This window comes from Caretta caretta, chromosome 1 (assembly GCF_965140235.1).
Source record: "Caretta caretta isolate rCarCar2 chromosome 1, rCarCar1.hap1, whole genome shotgun sequence".
Classification (NCBI taxonomy): Eukaryota; Metazoa; Chordata; order Testudines; family Cheloniidae; genus Caretta; species Caretta caretta.
In genome coordinates this window covers 32,318,416-32,331,013 of record NC_134206.1, presented here as the reverse complement: position 1 = coordinate 32,331,013, position 12,598 = coordinate 32,318,416, and the positions used below count along the sequence as shown (strand labels likewise).

Genomic DNA, 12,598 nt, shown 5'->3' with positions numbered 1-12,598 from the left:
GTCTTCCGATACAGAAAGAAGGTAGCTTAATACAGTTGCAAACATTGGGTTATATGAACAGGCAAATTTATTACAGGTAACAACCCTCCTCTGTTTCAGTTCAGAATGAATAATTAATGTGGGTGTGCCATGCATCTTGCTGAACCACTTCTTTGCTATAAACACAGCAAACAAGATGAATAGCAAGAAATCTTTGGTTTTATGAATCTTCTAAAGGCGTTTCTCCCACGTAAAATGCTATTCAAATTTAAAAATAAAAATAAAAAAAAACCAATAACACGCCCGATAAAAAGGAATAGCAAAGTTTTTAAAAGTATATAACTCACTATCTGTCTATAGACTTATACTTCATTATTCGTAATATCAATCTGTGTATTGATAGCATTTTAAAATAAAGCTATATATAAACACACAAACACTGAATTTATATTTAGAGGACTGGCTATTTGTAATGCCCAGAGGCCCCAACTAGTATCAGGGCTCCATTGTATTAGACAGTGAATGAACAGAAAGTAAGAGGCCGTCCCTGCCCTATAAATTTATAATCTACATAGACTAGAAAAAGAGGAAATATTATCACCATTTTACTGATGAAGAACTGAGGCAGAGCGAGATTAGGAACTAGATGCCGGGCACGTGTAAATCCATTTACTCCAGCTGAAGATCTAGCCCTAAATCCCCTCCCCAAGGTCACACAGGAAGCCTGTGACATAAGCAGCATCCGAACCCAGAGTTCCTGATTCCCAGTCCAGCGCTTTAATCATAAAGTCCTTCTCTTGATCTGCAGTAGTTTGGAATTGTTTATACAATTTCACCTATAAATTTATACAAGATAAGTTTTTAAATAAAGCAGCCAAATTGAAGCTTTGATACAGTGTCAAATAACTGCAGCCCTCTCATAATTGCACAGCCCATGCAGATTGAACTGGTAAGAAGAACAGCTGTCCAACTGGTACTCTAGGACCACACAGAGAAGAGTCCTATTTGCCAGGAAGTTGAAGAGTTGCTCTAAGGAGTGGCTGCATAGGAGTGGCTCTAGTTAAAACAAAACAAAAAATAACTGTACACTCCACAACTCCCTCTCTCTTCAGGGATTGCAGCTCAGGCTTCCAAAATTCTATCCCTACATCTGCTGTGCACAGTACTTCTGCCACAGAATAGGCCCTGCATACCCATGAAGGAAGAAGACTGGATATCAGGAATATGGCCTGTAGGGAGAGACAAAGCAACTAGTCACAGGGGTGTGGTATGTGGTTATTTACACAATAATTCCTGAAACTGATGTTAATAGTATATCTGCAAACATATTTCATTCTATGTGCATTAAAAGTAACTGTGCTCTGCAAAAAAGAGTTATTTTATTTATGAAGGGACAAGAGATGTTTGTCATACTACCAATAAATTCTTTGTGTACAATAAACAATATTGTGACAATAAGGCAGATGTTCCATCAATGCATTGTTTGTAGGACAAGAGAAACAAATGCAGACATAAAAGCAAGCTTTTATTGTGTCATAGCACGGTATATTGAAAGCTGTATTTTGCAAGGAACCACAAGAACCACAAGGATGCTCTCAAGTGGCAATGATGACAGGAAGTGTGACAGTTGAGTATAAGGTAACTTGTACTCCAAACCTTTTTTAAAAGTTTGGGAGTTGTTAGAAAGCTGGTGAGAATAAAGACTTTATGAGCTTTTTTTTACTTATGTAAACTTTACTGCATTTTACTTATGTAAATATAAGATTACAGCACCCAAAGAGAGGAGAATGCCATCAAGAAAGCTCAGTACATACAAGAGCACAACTGCTGAATCAATAGCAGAACATGAAATTTGAAGTACTGCATAGGTAATGGCAGTGCAGATAAAATAAAGGACATTCACCTTTGGAACCAGTTGTATTTGTCTTTCCCTGGGAAGAGTGAATTAGTGTGATTCACTAGAAGGTACTCAACAAAAAGAGTAGCATGAACTATGAGATGAACAATTAATTCTACCAGACAGGATTCATAAAAGCAGCAAGTCCTTCCTCGGGCCCTACAACAGCAGATGAAGGAAAGTGCTATAGTGGCAGGGGAAGAGAAGGGAAGGAAAGCAAAGGAAAGGCAGTGTTTTCGATTTAGGTATTTGACTGAGGGCACATCTTCACTACTGAGCTAAATCGGCGCTGCTGCAATCAATGTGAATCACACATTTAGTGGGTCAGGTGAAGATGTGCTAAATCGATGGGAGAGCGCTCTCCTGTCAATTTCTGTACTCCATCTCCCGAGAAGAGTAAAGTAAATCAGAGGGAGAGCATCTCCCATCGACACAGCACGGTGTAGACACCACGGGAAGTGGATCAAGCTACGTCGACTTCAGTTATGTTATTCACGTGACTTAAGTAGCGTAGCTTAGATTGATTTACTGTGGTACTGTAGACCTGGCTTAAGACAGCACACACAGTAAGCCTGAGGTTTAGATTTGTTCTGTTACATTATGAGTTTCAGCTGCATGCTGTGCTGCTCTCAGTTGTTGTGTTGTTGTTTTTTTAAAGATAACTCAAATAAAAAAAGGAAGCCCATGCTACTCGGAGAGAGGTATTTTCCTAATAATTCTAACTTCCTTTCTAATAGTGATGGTGGGTTAGTGTCTTCCCAATGTTGCAATAGCAGTCACTCAAACATGGCATAATGGGAAAGCTTACTCATATTATATTACTCATATAGCAAAGGTGATGTACACATGAGCAAGACACTAATCACCATCATTTTCAGAACAGAAGGGAAACTAGTCCACACACTTCCTTTCCTTTCTCTACTTCCACAGTTACTGCCACTCTTCTATAGAACACCTATCACTAAAGCACACTTGCTCTTTACTTCACAGACAAAATGGTTGAGAACATGATCACCCCTCATTAAAAACTGTAATTGGCACGAATCGTTAGTTCCAAGGTATCATGCCAACCTCGCGTCCCTGTACTGGACACGGGTACAGGTAGGTGTCATAGGTGCAGGCTTCCTACCCTAGTCCTCTCCGGATAGGGTAATTTGTCCCCTTTGCTTACGTGGGTACAGAAACTCCTGACACAAAACCCAATTACACATGGAGGAGTTTTGTAATAATTTACATAAACAAATGTGAGGAAAGGGAATGGATACAGACCAATGGGCTGGAAGGGCATGGGAATCTAAGGGAATTCAACAGCAATAGGGAAATAAAGCACAATTCCTTCCTCCACCTCCAGAGGTGCTCAACACCTTTATCCGATCCCCACACCACGCATCTACCCCCCACTGATGGTGCACACAAAGCTGAGATATGCTGCTTGTTGGCTACTCAGTCTGTGTCCCTGGCTGGGTGGAGGAATACCACCACTCAGTCAACAATCAGAGATTTTTTTTATTTTATTTTATTTTATTTTTTTATTTTCACGGTCTTTTATAGGGATAAGCATTTGTCTGAGGAACAACAAACATGAAAGTTAATCAATTAATTATAAAACAGACCGGTGTTATACAGTGAGATAAGGTAGTGTGAGATCCAAGAAAAGCCTCTCCTTAGAGACCATCAGTAGGCAGCTCTGTGGTTATTAATCCTTTTGGGATGAACAATCAGAGATGGACCGAGGCTGTGCAGTTTGGGTCAAGACTGTAGGCACCAGAATATGACAGGTCAGCCAAGGGTCATGGCCCTAGAGACAGACACTCCTGTGGGGATTCAGCCAGTTGAGAGACACCAAAAGAAGGGGAATAAAGGATTAGTGAGGGGTGCAGTGGCATCCAAGCCATACAAGGGGATTATGCAAGAGGGACAGGTAGTCCAAAGGAACAAGACACTTATGAGCCAGCAGATACAACATCCAGAGATAGCCTGAGACCATCACAGATTGCAGACACAGAGAATCATCCAGAGGCCACCTCCACAGGATGGAGAAGACTACACAGAGAAGGTATTCTAGACTCGGTGACAGGGAGACAGAGATAGGTCATTCCCAGTGTGATCACCTCTTAAGGAGGCCAAACTATCCCAAAGACTATGTAACCAACTGAGTCTGTGGTAAAGACAAAACTCCAATTCTGCTATATACTAGCCACCTTTGGCCAAAGGTATCAGGTTGGGGGTCTGGACATCAATTATTTGTGTTAAAATGTTTATATTAAAATGTTTGTAAGATAAGGAGGAGGTATCATGATCAGTGGAACTGGAGTCAGAGGGTCCATGTTCCTTGGAGGTGCTGACGGGACACTAGGGGAAACGGAAACAGGTGGAGTAAGACTGGAAGATCAGAACTGAAAAGTGAACTAAGATCTCTGAATGGTTCTGAACAACACTAACAGTGTTTAAGACTGGACCAGACAACACCTGAGAAAATACATTTTAAGGAACAATCCTGTATTGGCAGGATGATGAAACAAATGATCCCATGGGTCTTTCTCATTTCTAATTTTTAATAATTTGCCATCAGCATAGAATAAATTTGCTTTTTACCCGACAGGACAGGAAGGAAGAAGAGGCATTAGTTTATGAAGGCACCTGGTTTTCCAGAGACATTTTGGCAGGGTGTGAAATTCAGTCCTGTTACTGCTAAACCCAGGGTTGTGAGTTCAATGCTTGAGAGGGCCATTTAGGGATCTGGGGCAAAAATTGGGGACTGGTCCTGCTTTGAGCAGGGGGTTGGACTAGATGATCTCCTGAGGTCCCTTCCAACCCTGATATTCTACGATTCTATGAAAATGTTTTGTTAAATAGCATCTGAAATGTCTATATCTATTTTTGTTTGCAGTTTTATACTTTGTAAATCTATGGATAAATCAAGATCCTAAGTTTTAGATACACACTACCTCCTTTACTTTAACAACATGCAAATTTGTTGCATCACGCAGCAAGGACGCAGATAAAGTTACCTTCAGAAAACTACATGAAGAATCAAACTTTAGAAATAAAGCACCAACTCAAAATTCTAATTAACAGGCAAGTCAAGAAATCCTACAGCATAACAACAGAAGTTCAGGGCTATTTAAACAGGAAACAGTACCAAAGTGCCTGCACCCATGTTCTTGAACTGTATTTTGAACTCAAGATGCAGAGCAAAATGCAGATACAGAGACTAAAATATTGAGACTTGCAAACAACAAACTGCACTGTCTGTATATTTGCATATAAACTATGGCCTCTAATGTAGACCAGTAACTTAATGAAAAATAGTTATCAGAATCCTCCTTACTTTTATGCCCATAAAGCCTCCATTTAAAATGGAGTTTTTTCAACTTTTAAAAATATATAAGATAATTTTTGATTTATGAAGAAATCAGAGACTTTGTTGTTTTGCTGTAAATTACCTAGTGATAATCTTTAAGTAAACAAGAGAATATTAAAAAAAAAAAAAAAAAAAGCCCACACCTGAGGCCCCAAATGAACAAAACATTTAAGCGTGTGCCTAATTTTAGGCACAGAAGTAGCCCCATGGATTTTAATGAGACTACTCATGTTTAAAGTTAGGTACACATGCTTAAGTACTTTGCTGAATCCATGTCTCTCAACTTGATCGTTTAGTGATGGCCATGTGAAGGTCTTCAATTTGCTGATTACAGGGCTGACCGTGGCTCGGAATACTGCAATACGACTATCAGCAGGACAGGTTGCTGCTAATTTAACAATGCTGTCAGGCTCTAAGCGGGTGCCCGTCGCTTCACCCGGAAGAGGTCATCAAAACACATACAGCCCGATTCACAATGGTATTTCAGTTATTTCAATGGAGTTACACCCGTAAAACGCAAGTGTAACAGAAGTGAGTCTCAAAGAATGGATGTGGCGAGCAGAAGTCACTCTTCAGAGTATCAGGGATGATTTCAAAGGTGAAAATTTAACTACTTAGATTCATATTTTTATAGTCACTGCTAGTATTAGTTCCTCCCAAATTTTAGGATTCCACGCTCACATTCTGAGAGGCATGTTTTTAGAAGAGATGTCCAAGCAATATTTGGTCCATAGATGTTAAGGGCAGATGGGATCATTGATAATCCCAGTCTAATCTAGTCTAAACTCCTACACAACATAGGCCATAGACCTCCTTCCAATTCATTCAACCACAACTATTAGATTTGAACTAGAAAAACATCTAAACTTGATTTTGAAGCTTCCAGTGATGGAGAATCCACCACAACCCTTGGAAAGCTGTTTCAAGGGATAATTACCCTCCCTGGTTAAAAAAAAACATAATAATAACAAAGTGCTTTTTTTTTTTTAGTCTGAATTTGTGAAGCTTCAACTTCACACACACTCTCTTGTTAAGCCTTTTGCCTGTAAGACTGAAACGACTTCTACTATCAAATCTCTGTTCCCAATATAGGTATTTAGAAACAGATCAGGTTACCCTGTTGTATTAAGTTAGATGGAAAGTATGGGCCCAAAGAGCCAACATGCTAACATTACCCTGCAACTGTCCAACATTAAAAAACAGCTTTAAACAAAGTTTGGGAGTTGGTTTACAGAGATGTCAGCCAGCTTAGTACCATGGTAAACACATCATTAAAAATCTTCTTAACCTTTTATTAAAGATACATTGAAAAATAACAATCAAAGCATTTGAAACGTAAAGTATTAAAACAGGGCTTTCATTTTAACAACATCCGTTGTTCACTTTAGCTGTAGAGAAACTTCAGGAACGGGGGTGGGGGGGGAGAACCTTGTTTGACAGTCTATTAGCTAGTATTAAAGATGGTAATAACTGAGCTTTTGGGGAATGGAGAATCAGCTAGCTGAGATGGACTGGAGCTGTTGTTGAAGTCCAATCCCTTTCCCTAGAAGGCAAAGCAAAGAAAAACAACACACACAGAGAAGGGGAAAGAAAAGAACAGCAAAGATTAAAAAATGCAGCTTTTGTCTCTGGGGTAGACTCTCAATTACAGCCTCACTGTTGGAAAAACACAGGCACAGCACATAGCCTTATTAGCCATGCCAACACTTGGCAAATATGTACCAGTACTAGGACATTTAGGGCATTGGGTACAGCTGCCTCTCTAGTCACAGGCTTACAGCATTGTTGTAAAATATGCAGTCTTGGCCAGCTAAGCCAGACTCTTATTAGACAGAAGCAAAAAGGAGACAGATAGGAAAGAGAAGAAATAAGGTAGGGAAGGAAAAGGAAAAATGGGGGCTGGGAGGGAGGAGATGAAGTCTCACATCTCAGGTGGTAGTCAGGATTTAGCAGGGGCTGGCAGTGTCATCATCTGGTCCCTCTTTCTCGCCCAGTCTGGTCAGAACATCTCTCAGAATTAGGACAGAGATGATCCAGGGTCCCAGGAGCCAGGGGAAGCCATGATGGTAAAGCTTGCTCATTCCCTTCTCTCATCTTTCATGTAGCCAGCATTTGCATCCCCTCCTTTCAGTCAGCCAGCATGATGGTATCCTGCTTTCCTCCAAAGTGTGTGTGTCTTCTTTTTTTTTTAGAAGGACCCCAAAAGGAAGTAATAGATAGAATAGTTCATCTCATCATTTTGTCCGCCAGTTAGGCCTAATTTCCAAACTACCAATTTTGGTTCACCAATTTCCAATCTCACACCGTTCTTATTTACCAGGTCTGATCTTAACTCAGTCCTTGAATTGTATTTGTAGACCTTTTGTTTGGACTAATTCAGTCCCTGTCTCTTTTGTGCATTTTTCCCCCCACAAACATTTGTCATTATAGGTTATTGAACCCTATATAATTTATGAACTTTTGCTCACTTTTCCAGTTAAACTGACAATTAGGGTAAATTTGTAGGCCCAAATATTTCACTACCACCCCTTACCTTCTCTTTAATAAGATAAACGACTGAGCTCATTGAGTCAATCACAGTAAGGCATATTTTCCAACCCTTTAATCATTTTTGTGGTTCTCCATTTCCTCTGAACCATCTCCAATTTTTCAACTTTCTTCTTGAATCATAGCCACCAGAAGTGAACATAGTATTCCAGTGGCAATTGCACCGTGCCAAATGCAGAAGTAACAAAACTAGGCTTGGCAGAATTTGGTTTTTATTTTTTTTTCTATGTAATTTCCGCAAATAATATCAATGTTTATTTTTAAGCATTTTTTTCTATTTTATCTATTTAAGTTTTCACCGTTGTGTAAAATTATAGGGATCAGACAATGATTATTGCAATTACAGTAGATGTTAAGATTAAAAAGTTGAAAGCTTTATATAACCATTAAAACACAAATGGTCAACATCACATGTCAAAATATATATATATATAAATATCCTTATATCAAACAGAATATTTTTTCATGACTTTCTGCGGTGAAATCGATCCTTACGGATATTTACCAATACAAATCGAATCCATTCGCTCCTAAATATAACTCCCCTGCGGTCACAATATTCATGTATCACTTTTACTCCTTACAGCCACAGTGCTGTGCTGAGAGTTCATGTTCAGCTGACTATCCACCATGACTCCCCAAGCCTTTTTTAGTAACTGCTTCCCAGTCAGCTTATTTCCCTATGGTGTAAATACCAGTCTGATCCTGGTAGAAAGGGCTGCTCCTTAGCTGCATGGGGTATAAATACCCGTCCCACTCTTCCAGTCAGCAAGAAGGGCACTGCAGTAATGTTGACCTGGCCAACTGCATCTTGCTCTTCCTGTCCATTCCTGTAATTCTCCGCCTTCTCCTCACTCCTGCAAAGAAGCCCTTCAAGGGGCCCTGCCCCTTTTCTTCCAGCTAGCCAGAAAAAGGCACATTCACATAAAGGTTGCAGTGGGCACAGTTTCTGTTTCTGGATTTGTGCCGACACTGAAGCTATTGGACGAGGACTGCAAATTTAAAGTACACAAATTTTATTAACAATAATATTTTGGATCATCCTTAAAGTTTCTTTATTTAAGAATTGCCCAAGACACTAGTCCATCAACACACAGCAAAGACTAAAAACTAATGACAGAACTGTAGAGTATGAGCAGTGTCAAAACATGCTGCTGGCCATCAAAGGAAAAGAAATTTGAGATGTTGCATTATGTCAAGTTGCCTGTTGTCATTCAGTATAATCCAAGTAATAGTTAATTTGTGATATTAGTGCCATATTATAAAAACACACCCACTCAGTAATACCTAGACAGAGTTTCATGAGCCAAAAAATCTGCTCTTTAGACATTCCTGCTAGCTATGGAAATAACTGCATTCGTTTTGGGTCTCTTAGAAAGCATAGAAAATGAGATGCAAAAAAGATAGCGATTTGCAGCTCTCATTCTACTGAATTGTATTACTATTAAGTACATGTAGCTTATCAAAAAATAAAGTACTCCTGAGGATTTTTCTTCCCGATTTTGTTGTTTAATCCTGACTGACATAGCGAGAAGTCCTGTTTTGCTCTTTCTATAGCAGATGGAGGGCAGCATTTCCGGAGCAGATCTTACCCTTATTTCAGATCTGTTCTGGGCTTAGTAACAAACATTGCAGCCATCAGCACACTACTGAGGGATCTTTCATAGACAAGGGACAAATCTATTATAGTTCAGACTTAACCCTGTGAGATGGCATGCATCCTCAATTCTCATTAGTTGAGGACAGTCAGCACGTTAAAGGATTAGGCATTGTATCTGAATAATATGTCCTACCAGACAGGCTTCTAAGCAGCAGCAAGTTGTCCTTCAGGACATACGGAGCATACTCTAATTTTCCTTAGAGAGCACTACTTTTCCCACATCTCTCACTATGATAAACATGCATAATTTTAATACAAACTAAAATATGCAAATGAACTTGTATGGGTTATATTTGAGAGGATAAACAGGACAATATTTTATGTATTTGGACATATAGTTCACACACACACACGTTTTTAGATATACTCATTGTGTACATTGCAGATTCAAAAATACAAAAACAGTTTCACTTTGTTTTCCAGTTCTATGACTTCTGTTCCTCCCCAAAGATAAGGGATTTTACATTTCCTCCAGTTAAGCTTTATCATTGCAGGAGCCTTAGTTATTTCCCAGTGGGCAGGTTCCAAATCCTTCTCTACTTAAAACCTATCTAGTGACTTCACTTGATGAACTCTGAAGTCTAACTAAAGTTTTTCCTCAAGCACTGGTGCAGATATTCTTTTCATATTTTTAATACTAGAGCTGCCTGATCACCTTGAATATTTTAATGGGGCAGACAGACAACTAGGGATTTTTTAAAATTAACTTTTAACATTAACTGTGTTTTTACAGCAATCATTTCCAGAACAGCAAGTGACCAGCAGGCTTGCTAGCAATTTATGAGCCAATTTGAGGAAAGATACTCTTCATTCTCCAATATCAGAGCTTTAAACCAACAGTTTCCAGACACTTGGTGCCAAATCAGTAAACAGTAGAGTGCCTCCCTCCTTTTATCTGCAGAAAGAAAGGTTGCTGGCCCAATATGGGTGGGAAAGGAGGGGAAGAAAGGAGAGAAAAGCAAATACAAAGAAGGAGATAAATTGCAGTGCAGGTTTTCTGAATTGTTTTATCTCAGCCATTCAGAGACTACCTTCTAAGGACTTGATTATCTGGGGATTTCAAACACCAGTGTAGCTGCATCAATGCAAACCCCCAGCACAGAGAGGTAAGACTGTTGTAAGCAGCAATTTATCAGAGCACAACTCATCGCTGCTTGAAGTCAAATAGCCACAATTGTATGAATTACAGTTTATCTAGTCCACATGAGGGGTTTATACTAAGAGGCTGACAGATGATGGCCATAACAGCAATTGGGGCAAATCGCCAGCATAGACAAGACCTAGAACTTAGACATTCATCGTCATTAGTGTGCTTCACCAACTGAGAACCAAACAAAGAATTTGCTTCACTTAAACGGGAGTTTTACTTACCAAACAGCCCTAATCCATGTAATTCTTCTTTTACGAAACAGTGGCTGCTCCTTAATTACATGCTCTTTTCTGTGAAAAAAGCACAAGCCATTTTCTATGGCACTCCAGAAGAATCCAAAATCTCCCCACCAAACAGGTAAGTAAGGGCACCAGATTGGGGAACCTCGGTATCCAATCATTTTATTCCCTATTAAGCGTCAATCTCATACTGTCTATTATGGAATCAAAGCATTACATTTTAAAGCACCTGATTAATTATAATCCCCTTCTCCCTGCCCCCCACCCCTGAAAGAAAATTCCTTAGTTCTTCAACTTAATCTTAATATAGCCAACCTGACTGGAGCCTGTTAAAACAGCCAAAATTTGTCCTCTCCAGTCAAAAAGGGGATGAAAAACTGGCAGAGAGGAAAGAGGGAAGGCAGTTAGAAAGGGAGAAAGCATTGTTCCTCACTTGTCCCTGAAAAAGCAAATCAGCACCTGAGGAGAGGCAAGTCGTCCACAGACAGGGATGCTACATACTACCTGGAAGACAGTAGAAAACCTGAAAAGTTAAGGGTCTCAGTTTGTGTTAACCTTGGCACATCCTCTTTCTCCACCTACAGAGGATTCCTGGGGCAGAGGATAGCTCCATTACAGCATTACCAACAGGGGATGCAACAGAGCCAGAGAAGCAAGACGACAGCATATAGATACAGGGCCCCTGCATAGTAGCCTTGGGTCTCAAGCAGACAGCCTCCACGAGCCACAGCTTTGAGGTGGGAAAGGAAGAGAGGCCACATCCCATACAACAATGTGATGGAAGTTCTACAATGTGAACCTGGGAGTTTCTTCCCCCTTACATGGGTTTGTCTTTGTCAATCTGGACCATAGAAAATAAACTATATACTCATTAGCTTTAACAGAAACTCTTCAGCTAATGGGTGCCTAGAATCAATTAGCATTGCAGGCTATTCACATTATTACACAAACATACCTTTAAAAGAGCACAATTTAAGAGTCCCTACAGCAGCACAGGAGGCTCCAAAACCTATGGCCAGCTCTCCAGACCCTAACTGGTTTAAAAATAGCAAAGTAAAAAGTATTTCAAATATACCTAAGGCCTTCGACCACTTTAAACATTAAAACACACCACCCAGTTAGGGGAATAATAAGTGGGCTGGAGGATTGAATTTCCTACTTAACAAATTGAACTTGCAGGGCATCGGTCTTTAAGTGCTCACCTCCCAACTTGAATCTACAATACATTCTTCCCCCCACCCACCCCCAAGCCAAGCAAAGGCACTATTCCAGGACCAAAATTCAACTTTTAAACTTTACTTTTTGACAATCATGTTCAAGAGAAGTTTAAAGAAAAATCTACTCAAACTGTAGGTCATCCTCCTCACTCACCCACATGTTTCTATAACTCATTTAATGACTGGAGGGGCTTTGCTCAAATATTACCAACTTTATCACCAAAAACTAATTATGGAAAAGGTTAGCCCAAAATGTATGTGTGTGAAAATGAAGAAGTGATATTTTAACAAAGTGCGATTTGCAACCTTAACTATACTGGCATGGCTAGTATTGCAATTTAAAACCACACCTGACCAATCAAGAAAACAAAGCTGGCTCCTTTATACAGAGTCTGGTTCTATCATCTTTATGCTGACTAGTACCTTGCTCTGATTAGTACCACTGATAGTAGAAATACTCCTTACTGAGAAAGATACTACTCAGTAAAACTGTGGTAGAATCTGGCCCATAATGATATCACAATAGTGTTGCCAAAGGCAGAAAC

At 39.7% G+C, this 12,598-nt stretch overlaps 1 protein-coding gene across 3 annotated transcripts in view; it reads right to left on the bottom strand.

Moving 5' to 3' along the window:
- ARHGAP42 (Rho GTPase activating protein 42) overlaps positions 1-12,598 on the bottom strand; it is a 295,871-nt gene that overhangs the window by 265,086 nt on the left and 18,187 nt on the right. Inside the window, exon 1 of one of the 3 annotated variants that reach the window (XM_075126907.1) lies at positions 10,819-10,837. The exons of the other annotated variants lie outside the window; for them this stretch is intronic. The gene's annotated coding sequence lies outside the window, so the exon portion shown is untranslated. Of the gene's footprint in view, positions 1-10,818; positions 10,838-12,598 lie in introns of those variants that run through there. 3 annotated transcript variants of the gene reach the window in all.